This window comes from Gastrolobium bilobum, unplaced genomic scaffold, assembly GCF_033153095.1.
Source record: "Gastrolobium bilobum isolate Gb01-03AN ecotype WA unplaced genomic scaffold, APGP_CSIRO_Gbil_v1 utg728, whole genome shotgun sequence".
Lineage (NCBI taxonomy): Eukaryota > Viridiplantae > Streptophyta > Magnoliopsida > Fabales > Fabaceae > Gastrolobium > Gastrolobium bilobum.
The window spans coordinates 387,438-405,990 of NW_026899225.1; the positions used below are offsets into that span (position 1 = coordinate 387,438).

Below are 18,553 nucleotides of genomic sequence, written 5' to 3' on the forward strand. Positions count from 1 at the left end.
AACCCATACGAGCTAGGGTTATATGGGCCGCCCGTTTTGACATCTTTTCTAACTACATCGCATATTATTATAATTCTACTTTTTTTGATATTATTTATCGACTTAGTTATTTGACATCGAGGTCACTGATGCATAATTGCTAGAAAAAACTTTCTCCATATTTTTATGCTTCTAATAGTATACTAACAGCAATATCGGCAGCACTAATTTGTCAGATAGTCTAAACTAATTTTTGAGCTTTTGACCAACGAACTACTCCTAAAAAATAATGATATTAAAATATCTGGGTTCCTTAAGCATGTTGACAGGGGTTCGATCCTTGGCCGTGCGTATGAAAAAGACTTTGTTGGGAGATGTTTACCCACTTAATGTGATCTCCCGCCTTGAAAGGATTAGTCTTCGGCTGTCGGCTGGAGGATACTTTTGGAAACCAAAAAAAAAAAAAAACATTGTTTGACCAATAAAAACTTATATTATTGTTGTGGCATGATTGTACATAGGATTGGACATAGGTTGCGTATGTATCATACACCAAAGCATTTTGTCAGTTTATATCAAGTTTTTTTGAAAAACAAGGATAGGATAGTCAATATTACGCTATTGAAATTATTCTTATAATTATAACCATTGTGATACCCTAAAAATTTATATTTTCTTAGTAATAATTAGGGGTGGTAAATGAACCAGAGGTCTTTCAGGAGCCTTTGACCCGACTCGTGAAGGTCTGAGCTTACATGCCTAAAATTGATTGTTGGAACCAGACTTAAACTTGTATAAAAACTCGTTTAATAAAAAGGCCCAATGTTTCAATTCAAAAGTCCGGTCTTAGAGTCTCTCAGGCTGGCCTAGTATACTAATTTATTTTTATTTTATATTTTTTATATTACTCATAATAGTCATATCTCTCTCCTCAACCCATTTCACCTTATTTTATTGGTTAAACAGACTTTTTAAATGATTTTGTTCTACATTATCCTGTTTGAATATACATTAAATTTATCAATCTTTGTGGAATTATTAGTGTTGCTGATCGTATATTCTGTTTGGATAAATTTTTGTTGTCTTATTTTTTTTTTAACAGCTAAATCAGGCTTTTGTTTTTTATAAATCTGCGAGGCCACAGGCCTATAACTATATTCATAACAGGTAATAGGCTAGACCACGCTGACACATTTAAACATAAACTTAACTTTTTAAGACCAAAACTCAGTTCGACTCGGCCTGTGAACACCCTTAGTAATAATAATAAATTCTTCCACAATCATATATATGCAATATTTATAAAAGAAAAACTATAAATTGAAATATGAATATATGTAGTTATGCAGAATTATAGACTTGATGGGGATGATTGAATTTATAATTGCAAGCTTACGAATAAATCTTTGTTATCTATAAATTTATTTAAAAAAATTATATCAAACTTAATATCAATTTGACTTATTTTCAAACATTATTTAGGTCAAATATAAAAGAAATACATATTATATAACGTAAAAATAAATAGCACAACTTAAAAAAAAACACAAGGCCATAATATTACTATGCTGGAGTATGTGAAATGTCAAAATTGCATTCAAGATATTGGTGACTAATTATGCAATCATATTCATTATAGCTGTCATAATATTACAAGCCCACAAGATAAATGCACGTAACACATTATTTACATAACATAGCAACATTTATTTTCAATAATTTTGTTTTAAAACTACAGTGAAAAAAGAGAACAACATATTTAAGTCTGTCAAAATTAGATTATATGAAATAAAATCACTTTAATAGAAGCTTCTCTAGTCTTGAAAGTAAAGTCTCTAAATGGATTACATTAAATCACTGCAGCATTATAAAAACTACGAACAGATTAATAATGAAGCAAACAAAAATATCAGATTCCCCTTATTTCCTATTGTGGCTGTCCTGATTGCTTCTAGCTGAATGTGTAACATCCTCTACAACTTATTAGAATAGAGGATATCACATTAATTCTTAAGTGAAATTCTAACACAACAGATATGAAATAATCTGACTGTACTGCCTCGAAGTTTAGATATTAGTGAAATAAAAATAGATAATAAGTTGATAAATAAAATTAGGAAAGCTCAGCAGGAAGATTTTGATTTAGAAAAATCTTTGAAACAGGAAGGATTTACCAAAGAGGAAGATGGTTTGGTGAAATTTCATGGAAGGATTGTTGTACCTAAGAAAGAAGAATTGATGAAAGAAATTTTGAATGAGGCACATAGCAGTAAATTCACAGTTCACCCTGGTTTCACCAAAATGTATCAAAATTTGAAAAAGTTATTTTGATGGCCAAGAATAAAAAAGGATATTGCTGAGTACGTTTCAAAATGTCTAGTTTGTCAAAAGTGAAAATTGAACATAAATTTTTTTCAGGATTACTCCAATCATTAGACATACCAGAGAGGAAGTGGAAAAGTGTAGCTACTGATTTTGTCATGGGTTTACCAAGAATCCAAGAAGGGTATGATGCAATTTGGATAATCATTGATCGATTAACCAAATCTGCTCATTTTTTTACCAATTAGGGCTCAATATTCTATTGAGAGGTTAGCCCAACTATATACAAAAGAAATTGTCAAACTTCATTGGGTACCTCTAAGTATTGTGTCAAATAGAGACCCTAGATTTACTTCTAGATTTTGGGAATATCTACAGCAAGCCTTTGGAACTAAGTTGAGACTTAGTACATCATATCATCCTCAAGCTGATGGTCAAACTGAGAGAACCATTCAAACTTTAGAGGATGTTACATTTTATGATATCAGAGTAGCGGTTCAGGTAAATAAAAGACATAAACTATGATAGTTGCTTGGTATTTTGTCATAGATCATGCATATTTTCAGTTATTTTAATGAGCCTTATCAACTCACTATCATGAAACAATATATGTATATCTATGGCAGATACAAGGCAGATATATTCTTCAACTTCTGAACCAGAAGTTAACCAAGCAACGGATGTGTTTACCCGAGTGGCAGAAGCTCTTAGAGAACAGACTGTAACTAATTAGCAAATTATTCAGGAGTTGAGGGAGGACCGTCAATCAGAAATCACACCCATAATTCTGAAAGTGAAAGTGGATCTAGAACTGCAAATACTCAGGGAGGACTTAGTTCTGATTATAAAGGACTTACTGAATTTTGTAAGCATAAACCTTCCAATTTCCGTGGAGATTATATCCCTGAGGCATCCATGGAATGGGTGAAAGAACTTGAGAAAATATTCCTGGTAATGGATTGTCCTAATAATCATCGTGTAAACTTTGCCACATACTTGTTGATTGGAGAAGCAGAGCATTGGTGGACAAATACCAAAAGATATTTCCAAAGCCAGGGAACAAAGATTACTTGGACAATATTTAAATATGCTTTTTTGGAAAAATATTTTCCTCAAAGTGTAAGAAACAGAAAAGAAATATAATTCCTTGAACTGAAACAAAGAAACATGACTGTTGGGGAATATGTGACAAAATTTGAGGAATTATCTAGATATTCTAATTATATACAGAATCAACCTAACGAGGAATGGCTGACAACTAAATTTGAATCTGGACTAAAACCTGAACTAAAAAGCATGATAATAGGACACCAAATCAGGAATTTTTCATCATTAATAAACAGGTGCACAGATATTGAAGCAAGCATGAAAGAGACTGATGATGCAAGAGAGAAAGACAGAGCCTCAAATCATAGAAGGAACGTTGACAACAACAAAGAAAGGTTTCCACAATCGCAAAACTCGTGAAACAATTTTGCTAGCAATGGAGGGAAGAAGAATGCGGATCGGACGAATTCCCAGATTCAGGTATATCCAAAATGCAAGAAAAATCATGCTGGAGAATGCTTGGCAGGAAGAAGTGTGTGCTTTAAGTGTGGAAAATCAGGACATATGTTGAGGAATTGTCCTCAGAATCAAGGTCATAATTCATCAAACCAAACTACAACAAGAGGAAGAGTTTTCACCCTAAGTGGTCAGGAAGTGGCTCAAGCTTCAAACTTTGTTCAAGGTACGAGCTTAATACAAGATTCTCTTATAACTGTACTTTTTGATTCTGGGGCATCTCATTCTTTCATATCCTTATCTTCTGCTCAAAAGTTAAAATTACCAATTTCCATTTTACCTTCTTATCTTGAAATCTTTCTTCCTACTGAAGAAAAGATAATCACATCTCAAGTCTGTAGAAATTGTCATTTTCAACTCGAAGGGAAATTGTTTGAGGTAGATTTAGTTTGTTTGCCTGTGATTGATATAGATGTGATTCTTGGTATAAATTGGTTGTCTGCTAATTGTGTGGTCATTGATTGTCATAATACAAATTTAATTTTCACAAAAGAGAAAGAACTTCCTAATGAATCTTTATTCTTGTCAACTTTCCAACTTGGGAAAAGTTTGTTAGATGGAGAACAATGATATGTTCTCTTTAATTTTTCAGAAGCAAAGGTTAAACCTGATGAAGCTAGTATCCCTATTGTCTCTGAATACTCAGTGGTTTTTCAGGATGAAATTCCAAGTTTACCCCTAACAGAGAAATTGAATTCTCCATTGACCTAATACCTGGAGCAGGGCCAATTTCTATTGCACCCTATAGGATGTCACCTGTAGATCTTGTTGAACTAAAGAAACAATTAGAAGAACTTCTATCAAAGCAGTTCATCAGACCAAGTGTGTCACATTGGGGAGCACCAGTGCTCTTTGTCAGAAAAAAGATGGAAGTATGAGGTTGTGTGTGGATTACAGGCAACTAAACAAAGTCACCATTAAAAATAAATATCCATTGCCTCAGATAGATGATCTTTTAGATCGTTTGAGAGGAGCCACAATGTTTTTCTAAAATAGATTTAAGGTCAGGATATCACCAGATCAAAATTAAGATTGAAGATATTCCAAAGACAACCTTTAGGACTAGGTATGGACATTATGAGTATCTAGTGATGCCTTTTGGATTGACAAATGCTCCAGCAGTATTTATGGATTATATGAATAACATTTTTAGACCTTACCTAAATCAATTTGTAGTGATATTTATAGATGTTATTTTAATATATTCCAGGAATAAAGAGGAGTATAAGGAGCATTTAAGGATAGTATTACAAATTTTGAGAGATATGCACTTGTATGCCAAACTTTCAAAATGTAAATTCTGGATGGAAAAAGTTAAGTTCTTAGGGCATGTTATTTCAAAAGAAGGAGTGACAGTTGATCCTAGTGAAATTGAGGCTATAATATATTGGGAAAGACCTATGATTATCACTGAGATCAGGAGTTTTCTAGGATTGGCAGGATATTATAGAAGATTTATTAAGGGATTAGGATGTGTCTTAATGCAAGAAGGAAAAGTTGTAGCTTATGCATCAAGACAATTGAGACCTTATGAGAAAAATTATCCAACTCATGATTTAGAATTAGCTGCAGTAGTTTTTGCCCTTAAGATTTGGAGGCATTATTTGTATGGAGTCAAGTTTGAGGATTTTAGTGATCACAAGAGTCTTAAATATTTATTTGACCAAAAAGAATTGAATATGAGGCAAAGGAGGTGTATGAAATTTTGAAAGACTATGATTTTGAACTTAAATACCATCCAAGAAAAGCTAATGTGGTAGCTGATGTTTTAAGCTGAAAATTTCTTCACATGTCACATTTAATGGTCAAAGAAATGGAATTGTTGGAAAAATTTAGAGATATGAAATTATCTGTGACTGTAATGCCTCGAAGTTTAGGTATTAGTGAAGTAAAAATAGATAATGAGTTGATAGATAAAATTAAGAAAGCTCAGTAGGAAGATTCTGGTTTAGAAAAATCTTTGAAACATGAAGGATTTACCAAAGAGGAAGATGATTTGGTGAAATTTCAAGAAATGATTGTTGTACCTAAGAAAGAAGAATTGATTAAAGAAGTTTTGAATGAGGCACATAGCAGTAAATTCACAGTTCACCATGGTTCCACCGAAATATATCAAAATTTGAAAAGGTTATTTTGGTGGCCAGGAATGAAAAAGGATATTGCTGAGTACGTTTCAAAATGTCTAGTTTGTCAAAAAGTGAAAATTGAACATTAAAAGCCTTCAGGATTACTCCAATCATTAGACATACCAGAGTGGAAGTGGAAAAGTGTAGCTACTGATTTTGTCATGGGTTTACCAAAAATCCAAGAGGGGTATGATGCAATTTGGATAATCATTGATCGATTAACCAAATCTGCTCATTTTTTTACCAATTTGGGTTCAATATTCTATTGAGAGGTTAGCCCAACTATATATAAAAGAAATTTTCAAACTTCATGAGGTACCTCTAAGTATTGTGTCAGATAGAGACCCTAGATTTACTTCTAAATTTTGGGGATTTTTATAGCAAACCTTTGGAACTAAGTTGAGACTTAGTACATCATATCATCCTCAAAATGATGGTCAAACTTAGATAACCATTCAAACTTTAGAGGATGTTACAGAATGGTTAATAAAGGAAACATACTAGCATGATTGAAATTTGAACTAATAAGATAATAAACGGTGTGTGGTTGAGATTTGTTACATAGATTTCCACAATTGGCTAGTTGCATCATTTAGAGATATGAAAAGTGATAAATGAGTGTGTGGTGTATTTCATAATAATACAAAAGCATATGTTCCACTTTAGAACTACAACTTTACTTCTCCAAATAGACATGTATTATTTATTTGATATGCCATGATTACTGAAAGTTTTTATAAGGTTACCTAATCTCCATCTGAAATCAATTGATTGGATATGACTAGTCCAATCTAGCTTATATTCTCCATTGGTTAATCATAATTGCTCTTTAAAAAAAACACTCTGTTGAATTTGTTTTGGAGTCGATGTATAATATATCACATATATTATATAAGAGGGCTTTAATTATAAAAAAAAATTCACCATATAATAAAGGATTTGTTAAGAAGAAGGTTGTATGTATTCAGGACCTACCTGCATCACTATTAAAATATATTATTTACAATCAGTAAATATTTATTATTTATCCCAAGGTCCAAGATCTATTATTTGTCCAAGGGACCTATACAAAATAATGTTTCTCTAACATATATAATATATATACAAATTTATTTTATTAGTTATGGAGACCAACAATATTTTTGTTGATAAGACTTATCTTGCCCATAAAGTAGCAAATACATGCAACTAATTTCCTCGAGGATCTCACAATACTTTGATCGGGCATCAGACTAATAAATGAAAAACCACAAGTTCTAAATATATGTTGATATCTACTGTGCTCTAGCGGAGGAATCATAACCATTACTTTCCCTTGGTCTTTCTACAAGTGGGGAATGAACATCTTGGATTTATTTCCCATGACGGTCAACTATTTCACCAGGTGGATAAAAGCAGAATCAATCACCACCATAATTTTGAAAGCTGTTAGAACATTATTTATGAAGCATGTGGTGTAACACTATGGTATTTCGGGTGTCCTGATCATTTACATGTATTGAATATATGAAAAACCACAAGTGCTAAATTTATATTGATATCTACCGTGCTCCACCGAACGAAATGACAACCATTACTTTCCCTTGATCTTTCTACAAATGGGGAATAACATCTTGAAACTATTTCCCACGACGGCTGACTATTTCACAGGTGGATAAAAGCAAAATCAATCACCATCATAATTTTGAAAACTGTTAGAACATTGTTTATGAAGTTTGTGGTGTAACACTTTGGTATTTCGGGTGTCCTGATCATTTACAATGGCACACAATTTACATATTCCAACATCTAGGAACTCATGGAAAGTTTATAGATCAAACATCATCTATCCTTAGTCAAGCACCCCAAATGAATGGATAAATAGAATCAACAATCAAAATGTTAACTAATGGCATCAATAAAAAAGGTTAAGAACTCAAAGACAAGTGGGTTGAGCATCTAGATAATGACTTGTAAAGGTACAGAACGACCACACACCCAACACTCACGAAACTAGTTTAGATTAACTTATGAGGTAAAAGTCACGATCCTGTCAAAATGGGGAAATCACAAAGAAAATCCCAACTCAGTTAGGCAATTTCAAAGTCTTGGCTAGGCTAGGAAATTGCCAAGGAAGTCCCAACTTGTTCGACATTCGCCAAATTCTCTAAGTCAATCTCTAAGGTAGGGCTGGCAATATGGGCCAGGCCCGACGGGCCAGCCCGTTTAACCCGCTCAAATTGGCGGACTGGGTTATGCGTCCCAACCCATTAACCCGATGTGGCCCACCCCGTTTACAAATGGGTTAAACGGGTTGATAGGAAAACGGGCCGGGTTGGCCCGATGGGTTAACAAAAATAAAATAATTGAATGTTGAAATGAAAAATAAGAGAATCATTTGCCCTAAGTCTAATTTTGCCATTTTGGAACGACGCTGGGTCGGCAGAGCGCAGAGGCGAAGCCAAAGAGAACGACGTTGGACAACCAGAGCTTGCAGCAAGTTTGATTTCATGGTTTTTGCTTCATTTTTCTCATTCCTTTCTTTGTGTAGGATCCTCCTTCTGCTAATGGGATTATTTTTCTTGGCTCCATTTAGGTTTTTCTTGGTTCAACTCTCTCTTCATTTTTCTTGGCTCCATCCGCGCGATTTGTGAGATAGGAGTCTTCATCTTCGGTTCCCATTTCACTGCAACTCTCTCTAATTTCTTTCCTCACCGAAGACCAACAGGTCGGTATGCACTTCTAACCATTTCTTTTTTTTGCTTTGTTATATAGAACATAACACATGTTTTTTTTCTGTGTGAATTTCAAGATTTTCCATTGCTTTGTGTGCGTGTTTTCTTTCTTACAGGGGAACAAAATACATGTAAGAATCAATTTTATTGAACCGGTTAAATTTGCTTAATATCAAGGATCACACAGCAATCTGTAATCCAGCTTGATATAACTCTTGTTAGCCCCATATTTGGTAATACACTTGTTTCTGACTGACTCCATTCACAATCTTATACTGAAACTGTGATCTTCTTCAACCAGTTATATTTTTGTCGGGGACTGGAAATAAAACTTTGTGAAGAGAAAAGGCTTGAATAAAGGACTTTCTGTACCTAAACGTGTCATTCCCTTAATTTTGGGGTTCTTTGTCATCATCTTGATATTTATGTGAATCAAAGTAAGTAACTGATTGAAGTTTTTAAAGCATCATAAGCCGTATGTAGGATTGAAGGGCAGAAAGCAAATTTTTTTTTTCATTTATAATAAATTTTCAAATCTTTCTTTTTATTTTAAACGGATCTTGTGTTAGACAAGAATGCTTTGATTTTAAACGGATCTTATTGTCACAATACTCGTTGCATAATTAATGGTTAGATGCCACGCATATTTATATTATTTTGTATGCCTTTCCTCTGAGTTAATAAATGGTTACTTGACAATCATACAAATATCAACAGGAAAACAAATTTATATCATTCTGAACTACCCACTTCTACCCATTTTGCTTTAGTCATATGGTGTTCCAATTTGGAAATTATTGAACCGGTTAAATTTTTAATTTCCTACAACCTTTCATGTTCAAATACCGAATACATGTGAATATAAATTGGGAATTATAGTTCTGGCTTAACCCATTTCGTATGAGTTGCTTTCTGTAATGAAGCTTATGCATGTGGTTATTTTAAAAACTTCTTCATCTTGTTATTATAATATATGCCTTTTCTTAATTTTCGTGGCTTCCTTTTATTAAAACATCATTTGGTTGAAATATGATTCTGTTTGAACATGCCTAGTAGTTTAATGATATATATTGTCCTTGTTCTTTATAGTTGTTATAAATGGAGGTTAATGAACCTATTGATGTGGAAAGTTGTGAGAATCAAGAAGGTCAATCTGTTGTTGAATCCACAAAGAAGAAGGCAAAAACAGAAACTTCATATTGTTGGAATTTTTTACCAAGATAGGAGTAGCGGATGATGGAATTGAGAGGGCAAAATGTAATAGTTGTAATCAAGAATACAAAGTTGGTGGAAAAAATTATGGAACATCGCATCTGAAACGCCACATTCTAAAGTGCAAGAATATTAAATTTGAAGATATGGGTCAAATGATGATAGATATGCAAGGTAAATTGAAAAGTCAGAAAATAGATCAAATGGTATCACGTGAGATGTGTGCCCTTGGAATTATTGAGCATGATTTGCCTTTCAATTTCGTTGAGTATGAAAGGATTAGGAGGTGGATAAGTTACTTAAATCCTGATGCAATTCCAATTACAAGAAATACTACTAAGAGCGATGTCTTAGAGATTTACATGAGAAAGAAGGAGAACCTTAAAGATATATTGGCTAGCATTCCAACTAGTATTTGCTTAACTTCTGATTTGTGGACAGCTTGTAATACGGAGGGTTACATATGTTTAACAGCTCATTTCGTTGATAGGAATTGGAAGTTAAATAGCAAGATTCTTAACTTTTGTCATATGCCTCCTCCTCACACTGGTTTTGAATTATGTCAAAAAAAATTTGATTTATTGATGGATTGGGGAATAGAGAAGAAGTTATTTTCCATTACTTTGGATAATGCATCTGCGAATGACAATATGGTGAGAAATTTGAAAAGTCAGCTTGGTTTGCAAAAATTGTTGTTATGTGATGGACAATTTTTTCATGTTCGTTGTTCTACTCACATTTTGAATCTAATTGTTCAAGAAGGTTTGAAAGTTTCTAGTGATGCCTTGAGCAAAATTAGAGAAAGTGTCAAATATTTAAGGGGCTCGGAAGGCAGAATGAAAGCATTTAAAGAATGCATTAATTAAGTAGGAGGAATTAACACTTCAAAAGGCTTATGCCTAGATGTCCATACTAGATGGAATTCAACTTATCTGATGCTTGAAAGTGCTCTCATATACCGACGTGTGTGTTTTCTATTCTTGAATTCAGTGATAAAAATTATAAATATTGTCCTACACTTGATGAATGGGATAGAGGAGAAAAAATTATGGGGTTCTTGAAGCCATTTTATGATATTACTGAGTTGATTTCTGGCACATCCTATCCTACTGTCAACTTATAATTTTTGCAAGTTTGGCAAATTCAATATAGTCTCAAGAACACATTACATGATGATGATGAGATTTTAAAGAGCATGGCTGAAAGGATGATGGAAAAATTTGACAAATATTGGGAGGAATATAGTATTGTGCTTGCACTAGGAGCGCTTCTTGACCCACGGATGAAGACTTCTGCTTTGTCTTATTGTTATTCCAAAGTTAATCCATTGACAAGTGAAGCAAAAGTAGAAGAAATAAAGAAAAATGCATACAATCTCTTTGACAATTATGCATGTCACATTCCTCCCTCTTCAAATGCTCAAAGTCAAAGTCTCAGTGATGTTACAAGTGCATCTTCAAGTGGGTCAATATCAAAAGAGAAGAAGGGATTTTCAGAAATCATGCTCCAAGTAAGTTTATTTTAATTTGAAATAATAATTTATTTACTAACATTGTATTTTTTAAAAACTTATATTTTTATGTGTTTAACTTGTCAAATATGGTAGGAATTGAAAAAGCACAATCATCCCTTCAATGCAGCAAAGATTGGAAAATCTCAACTTGATGTTTATCTGGGAGAGGAGAATTTGGATTTTGATCATGATACATTTGATATATTACAATGGTGGAAAGGGAGAGCTAAACGCCTTCCAAATCTATCACTAATGGCTCGTGACTTATTAAGCATTCCTATTACCACTGTTGCATATGAATCTGCATTCAGCATTGGGTCACGGATCCTTAATAAATACAGAAGCAGTCTCTTACCTGAATGTGTTGAAGCTTTGCTTTGTACCCGTAATTGCCAGAATGGTTTTTCCGGGACTGGTAATTTATTTAATTTGAATTCATTTTATATTGAACCATACTTGTTTGTAAAATTAATTATTATTTTTCCTCAATTATTATTTATATAGATGAAGGTGCCTCTGATGTGAAGATTAATGAGAAGATTGATGAATGATGACGATGGCAGTTAATGTTTTGTTGGAGCTTTTTCAAAGCAATGAATCAAAAATTAGTTTGTGTTTTTTTTTTTCAATTTGAATGGACATTTGTGTGTATTGTAGTTAAACTTGATAACTAGTTTCATGAATTAATATTTTTATTTTATTTTTTGGGTTGCCTTGTAGAATCAATTTTAAGCAGAATTTGTACGATGCTTTGATTCCTATATTTTATGTAGTTTTTTGTGTTTTTGTATTGATTTTTTTAATTTTATTAGTTTTTTTATTTTGAGCGGGCTGGCCCGCAACCCGTCAACCCATTCATAAAACGGGGCGGGTTGCTAAGTTTGGCCCATTTTATCAAAACGGGGTGGGTTGGCCCGGCCCATTTTTGGCAGGCCAATGACGGGCCGGGGCGTGCCAGCCGTATTGCCAGCCCTACTCTAAGGGCCAGTTTGGTACATGAGGTTATTTTGGAATCTTGGAAAAGTGGGATTGAAAAAATTATTTTTTCACTTTGGAACAAGGAATAGTAAAAATATTTCTAGAAATATTTATTCCCATGATTTTGGTTTACACTACCGATTCCCATTTGAAAATACCATCCAAGGCATGGTATTTATTTTTCCCACGCAGTGGAAAAGTAGTCACACATTTCTCAAACCAAAATACCCTGAGCCCTATCTTATCAGCTGTGTGAAAAAATCGAATTGTTGTGAAACACATAGTTGCTCTGAAACATATCATTGCACCGAAACAAATCGATTTCCACGGAAACTTGCCTTTGCTTGGTTCGTACGATTTGCTATATTAAATATTGCAGGGTCCATCTTGAAAAGTTAATTGAAGCATGTAAATATAAAGTTACCTTCAAGTAGACCATAATCTGATCGTTTATGCTGGCAAGAGATATCAAGTTCCTTCAGGAAAATCTTGACGAAGAATCAGTGCCTGTCTATAGCTCTTTATAGCATACTCCACATGTTCGCTGAAATAAGCAACATATTTAGATGAGCTTCCAGCTATGACCCATTATCTAGAGATCATATTGCTTACAAGTCAGTGACAGGTGTTGCAAGGACAATGGGGGGAAATAAAATATAAACAATAGAAAGAGTAACTTCAAACTTCTGATGCAGATAACCGGAGTATAAAAGGGACGAGAAATGAACCCTAAAAAATGTAAGAAGTTCGACACTCAATTTTAATATCAGGTTAAAAGTACTCTCATTTCAAGCTCACACTACTAAGAATTGTACAAAAATAAGCTCTGTATATGCAATATGAAGATGAATAGAGTGCTGGAAGAAGTCCAAAGGAAATAAGTCATTCTTTGCACACTGATTTTTTTTGTTTTGTTTTTAATCGTGTTTCAAATATTGTTAGTTTCATAAATTCTACCTATATTTCTAACAATATTTTATAATCAACCAAACATATATCCAGGAAACTTAGTCAGTATTTTTGATAATATTTTAGCCTACCAAATAGTTTTTTGGTAATATTATAGAAAAACTCATTTTTTTACCATATTCTTAGTAATCGTGATTCTCAAATAATTTTTTTTTTCATATACCAAATGTCCCCTAAATCCTACTCGGCGTGGACATTCTCCATGGAAGTCCCAACGTGGTTGGGTGGTTGCCAAATTTCTCAAAGTCCTAGCTCGGCTAGAAATTCTCCTAACAAGACCCAACTTAGTTAACCAATATCCAAGATCTAGTTTGTCTAGAAACTTGCTAGCTAAAATTAAACTATATTTTTTTTTTTTATCGTGGTCAGCATATTCCCATTGTTTCTCAGCTTATGCTTAAGACCCACTAGTAGTGTGTCTTTTGTTAAACTTAATACATGTTTGGTAGAGAAAATATTTTTTTTATCGAGAAAAAAAAAATTCAGAAATATAGTGAGAAGTTTTTCTTTTTCAGGTAAATTATGAAAAAATATTTGGTAGGTTCAAAATTTTTCCAAAAATATTGAGTTAACTATACTGATGCTATGAAAAAATAAAGATGATATTTTCGTTTGGAATTCTATAATTAAAACTGAAATAATGGGGGAAAAAATTCTCTAGAAATATGTTCAATTTTCTCGTATTAAATGTTTGAAAAAAAATTTATTACCCCACTTTTTCAGGATTTCTAAAACAATCTCCATACCAACAGCCCTGAACTTGTGCCTCACTATTGTTTATATTGACATCGTGCACCTTTTAAGAAAAAATAAACCAAAATTTAACACAAATTATTCAATATTTAAATTATAAAGATAAATATATAAACCATGAATGTGCTAATATTTCAATTACAAAAGTAAATGAAAATATAGTTGTACAGATAATTTTTCAACCAGAGTTAAATGTAAAAATATAGTGGATGCAAAAGGCCGATATAAAATTGAATTCTAGGCCATTTTTTTTTATTGTTGAAAACTTGAGTTTTAGTAATAGCCTTCGACAAAATTAATAATGATAAAAAGTAAACCCATCAAATTTTGAATCTGAATAAATTAAGAGACATTTCAGTTAATATTATAACGTTGATTTTTCTTTTTTTTGTAACGTACCAGTTTTTTAATATATATTTTTAATAAAATTTGTAAATATATTTTAGGTTCATTTTTTCTGCCGTAAGCCAATATTATAAGTTATCTGAATACGATGTCGTTTTGAGGCGAAAATCCTGGTGTTTGTAATTTTAATTTATTTCAGAGTTATAATAGTCTTTATATTTATAAGTTTTTAATATTTCAATCACAAAACGACGTCGTTTTGAGAATAAATGCAGATAACTTATCTGCATTAATTGCATAAACATTTTTCCCATATATTTTACACTTTTTTCCGGAAATAAATTTTTAAGAAAAGTTATTTTTGTAAAATTATATTTAACCTTGATCTTTTAAAACTTCTTTTACTAAAATGACATGAAGACAAACAGTAATCCTATTTATAAAAATATTAAAAGAATTTTATGATTATTTTAGTTTTCGTATCACTAAAATATAAATTTTTATACCGTATTTTCATGACACAGTTTCTGCTGTCTTCACTGCAGTAAATTTACATCATCTGAATTTAAAAAAATAATAATAATACATTCCAGTAGTTTTATTTTCCTTTTTTCCCAAAAAATCAAATTACATAAAATTTTAACTATACTCACTCTACGGTTCCCAGAAGCATTTATAAAATTATACATCAATGTGCCTGTATTCAAACCCCCATTCCAAAATCAGTAAAGGAATCAACAAACTGCAGATCTGGGTGGATTCGAACCACCATCCTCTCAAAGCTTGGAATAATTCTTAAACACATGCTCTGAGCGCTCTACCGTTTTGAGCTTACAGATCTATTATATAATATTAAAAAATTGAAGGAAAAAATACCTTGATTTCGCCCCCCAGACCGATTATGATTTATGCATTCTGCTGTAATATACATGCTTCAGCATTGCATTTACATTCAATTTGACAGAGCCCTGAGAATCAATCAATAAACAGTTAAAGCACATTTAAATATTGTAAATTTGGCATAAAAATGCGATTTATTATCTCAAAAAAAAAAACCACATTTTTTTTAGATAAAATATTCATATTATCATTTTTTTCACTATTATTAATCCACTATAACTCTAATCTGAATAAAAAAAAAATTAGGCTGAAAGAAAGAAAAATTGCTGAAAAGTTTGATGTAACAATATCCTAAATCTATTTTTTTGGGATGCTAACCATATTTCATAACCCCGTTGAAGAAACATATTTGTAATTAAAACACACTTCAAAAAAGATTAGAAAGATGTACTTGGCCATTATTACTGAGAAATTGGACGCCACATCAAAATCATTCGAATTACACGATTATTTCTAACGAAAAAACGACTCGAAACAACAATTTATGAGCCTAGATGGGCCTGCAAATTAAATTAAAATTCGATAAATTTCAACAAGACATTACATGCGGGTCCAGTTCGGAATATCAATTCCAAACAAAATATCCAATCAATTAGTGAATATCATAAGCAGCAAAATAGAGGGATTCAAGCGAGATATTTGTCATAGCTTTAAGAGGAGATAAACGAACAAAGATTGCATCATTATGAACATTTTTTACAATTACTACGGCAACGTTTTAGGTAAATCTCACAAATACATTACGAAATAATTCAAATACATAACAATAAACGAACAAAGACTGCATGATTATGAACATTTTTTACAATTACTACGGCAACTTTTTAGATAAATCTCACACGAACAAAACTTTCAAATACATTAACAAAATAATTCAAAGACTAATCTTGATGAATTAGAACAGTAAAAAGCATGCAGTCAAAAAACGAAAATAATCTTAAACAAAGACATCCACGTATCTGAAATTTTAACCTCACAAGTACAGCTTCCATTTCTACCACAATTACACGGAACATCTCTGAACACTATACTTGAATACCTCAGTATAGCTCAATAGTTCCGACCGTGATATTATTTTACAGAATACCTCAGTATTACAAAATAATTCGCTGCTATACTTGAACATGAAAATTGTGAAATAAAGTAAAAGCGTCAATAGTTCCGACCGTGATATTTTTTGTCCTCGAGCTACCAATACAATTTCACTGAAATGATTAGAGGACCAGAAGATGCATCACATGAATGGACATGAGCAATTTAAATTTACACAATTCACAGAATTGAAGCGAAAAATAATTGAATATGAACTACACAAAACAACGGTACAGAAACAACGAAAACTATGAAATATTTCATTGCTGAAATTAAGCAGTACCGAAGATATCTTCACCGTAACAGTAGATGTGGAATAAGATTTTGATGAAGAATATCCCCAAGAGCTCCCAAGCCATATTGCGTCCACAAAAAAATTGATAATATACAAGCTTATCTCCAGCAGCAAAACCGATAATATACAGGCTTATGATCTTCACCTGGCAATACATGCTTTCAAAACTATATGGCTGCTTTACAGCTGTTGAAAGTCGGGGCGGAATTTGAATTTTTACATATGTACATGTACAAAGTGGACTCCATCTTTAATGGAAATAAAAGACTAGTTTAACACGAACGTACAACGAAAAAGATGACACCGTTATAAGTTCTTTTACTTGCCCAAATGAACATAACCATTGCAGCTACACCGTAAATAAGAATGTCGCAGAAAATAAACTTTTAAATATTTTAAAAGAGCTTGGTCACGATTAGCTTGCCCAAGAAGCATAATTTGTAAAATAAATTTACCGAACACCCTGTTATTTTTCATTAGATAATTATTAAGGGATAATATAATTCAGAATTTTACTTGGAACCCTATTACCTTTCAGATGGAAATTATGGAAGAAACTCCCCTAAGCATTTTCTGCCAATAACAAATTACCAAATCTTAGAAATTACCATATCATTCAATTAGACATAACTTGAAAATTAGATGATGCCTAATAGCCATAAACAATTATGAGAGCAGTTTGTTGGTTTTGTCATTTATAACGCCTCATACCGATTATAGAATTGATAACGGCAACCCTTCAAAATGTAAATTAATAGGTAATACCTTAATTGATTGGAGGCGAAGCGAGTCTGATGATGTATCCATCCCGTCCAGAGTTGTATTATGGAGTCGAGCGACAATTAGGGTTTAGTGAAGGGCATAACGAAAAAGAGCAAGGAGCAGAGGACACACCACACGAGGGAGAGATCCCGGGCAACTCCCGTGCGATCTCCCCCATAACACACGACGGGGAGATCCCGGGAAACTCCCGTGCGATCTACCCCCAAAACAATAAAACTTTTTTTTATTAAGATTGTGTTTGACCTGCCATGCAAGCGCACCTGACATGGCAAAGGTCGGATGACAAGATCGCTCAGGACAAGAACCTTGAGCCACTTCATCCCAAAATCTTACATTCACATAATTTCCTCCTCGCAGCTTCACACCATAAACTATAATTACAACATCTGAGATCTGCAACATATGTAGCCGGTTGATCGCAGCGAATTACCGAACAATCACGACAGATCTACGGTTGAGATAACATATCAATCCACAAAGTGGAAGCACCTCGATTCATTCATAGATCCGCGTTCTAGACACGATTCTCCGTCATACCTGCAAAACAAAACCTCAAGATCCGTGATACCATACAACTAGCTCACACTTCTCGACCGCAGATCTGAGACGCCAGACTTCATATCTCTGAAAGACCTGCAAAATAAGTAATTGATAACAAAATAAAAATACATCAAAGGTAAGTCGTACCCAAGCGTTTCCATTATCGGTTTGAGGATCTCGATCTGATCCGATCAGATCCTATCAAGAAAACTGTAACAGAAACACAAACAGAACAAGATCTAACTTTATTTGTAGGAGAAATAGAGATGTAGAAGGAATAACAAAAGGGGGAAACCCTAGGAGAAGCTTCAATGAAAAATTAAGAGACCCTAACCTGTGTTTTATAATGGATTTTTTGTGGAATGGACGGCTGAGATTACTTGTGCGTGACGGTGGAAAGTTGGTGACGTGTAACGTTAGGTGCGGCTCATTTATCGGTGAGACGTTGCTGTTTGTTAGCTGTATTTCC

General features: G+C 33.0%; 1 long non-coding RNA gene across 1 annotated transcript; it reads right to left on the reverse strand.

The window, feature by feature from the left end:
- Positions 1 to 16,269: 16,269 nt before the first annotated feature.
- On the reverse strand, positions 16,270 to 18,384 carry LOC133288552 (uncharacterized). The gene is made up of 2 exons (XR_009748375.1): positions 16,750 to 18,384; positions 16,270 to 16,579 (listed from the first exon to the last, which is right to left on the reverse strand). It is a non-coding gene; the product is annotated as an uncharacterized LOC133288552 (long non-coding RNA).
- Between the last annotated feature and the right edge of the window lie 169 nt (positions 18,385 to 18,553).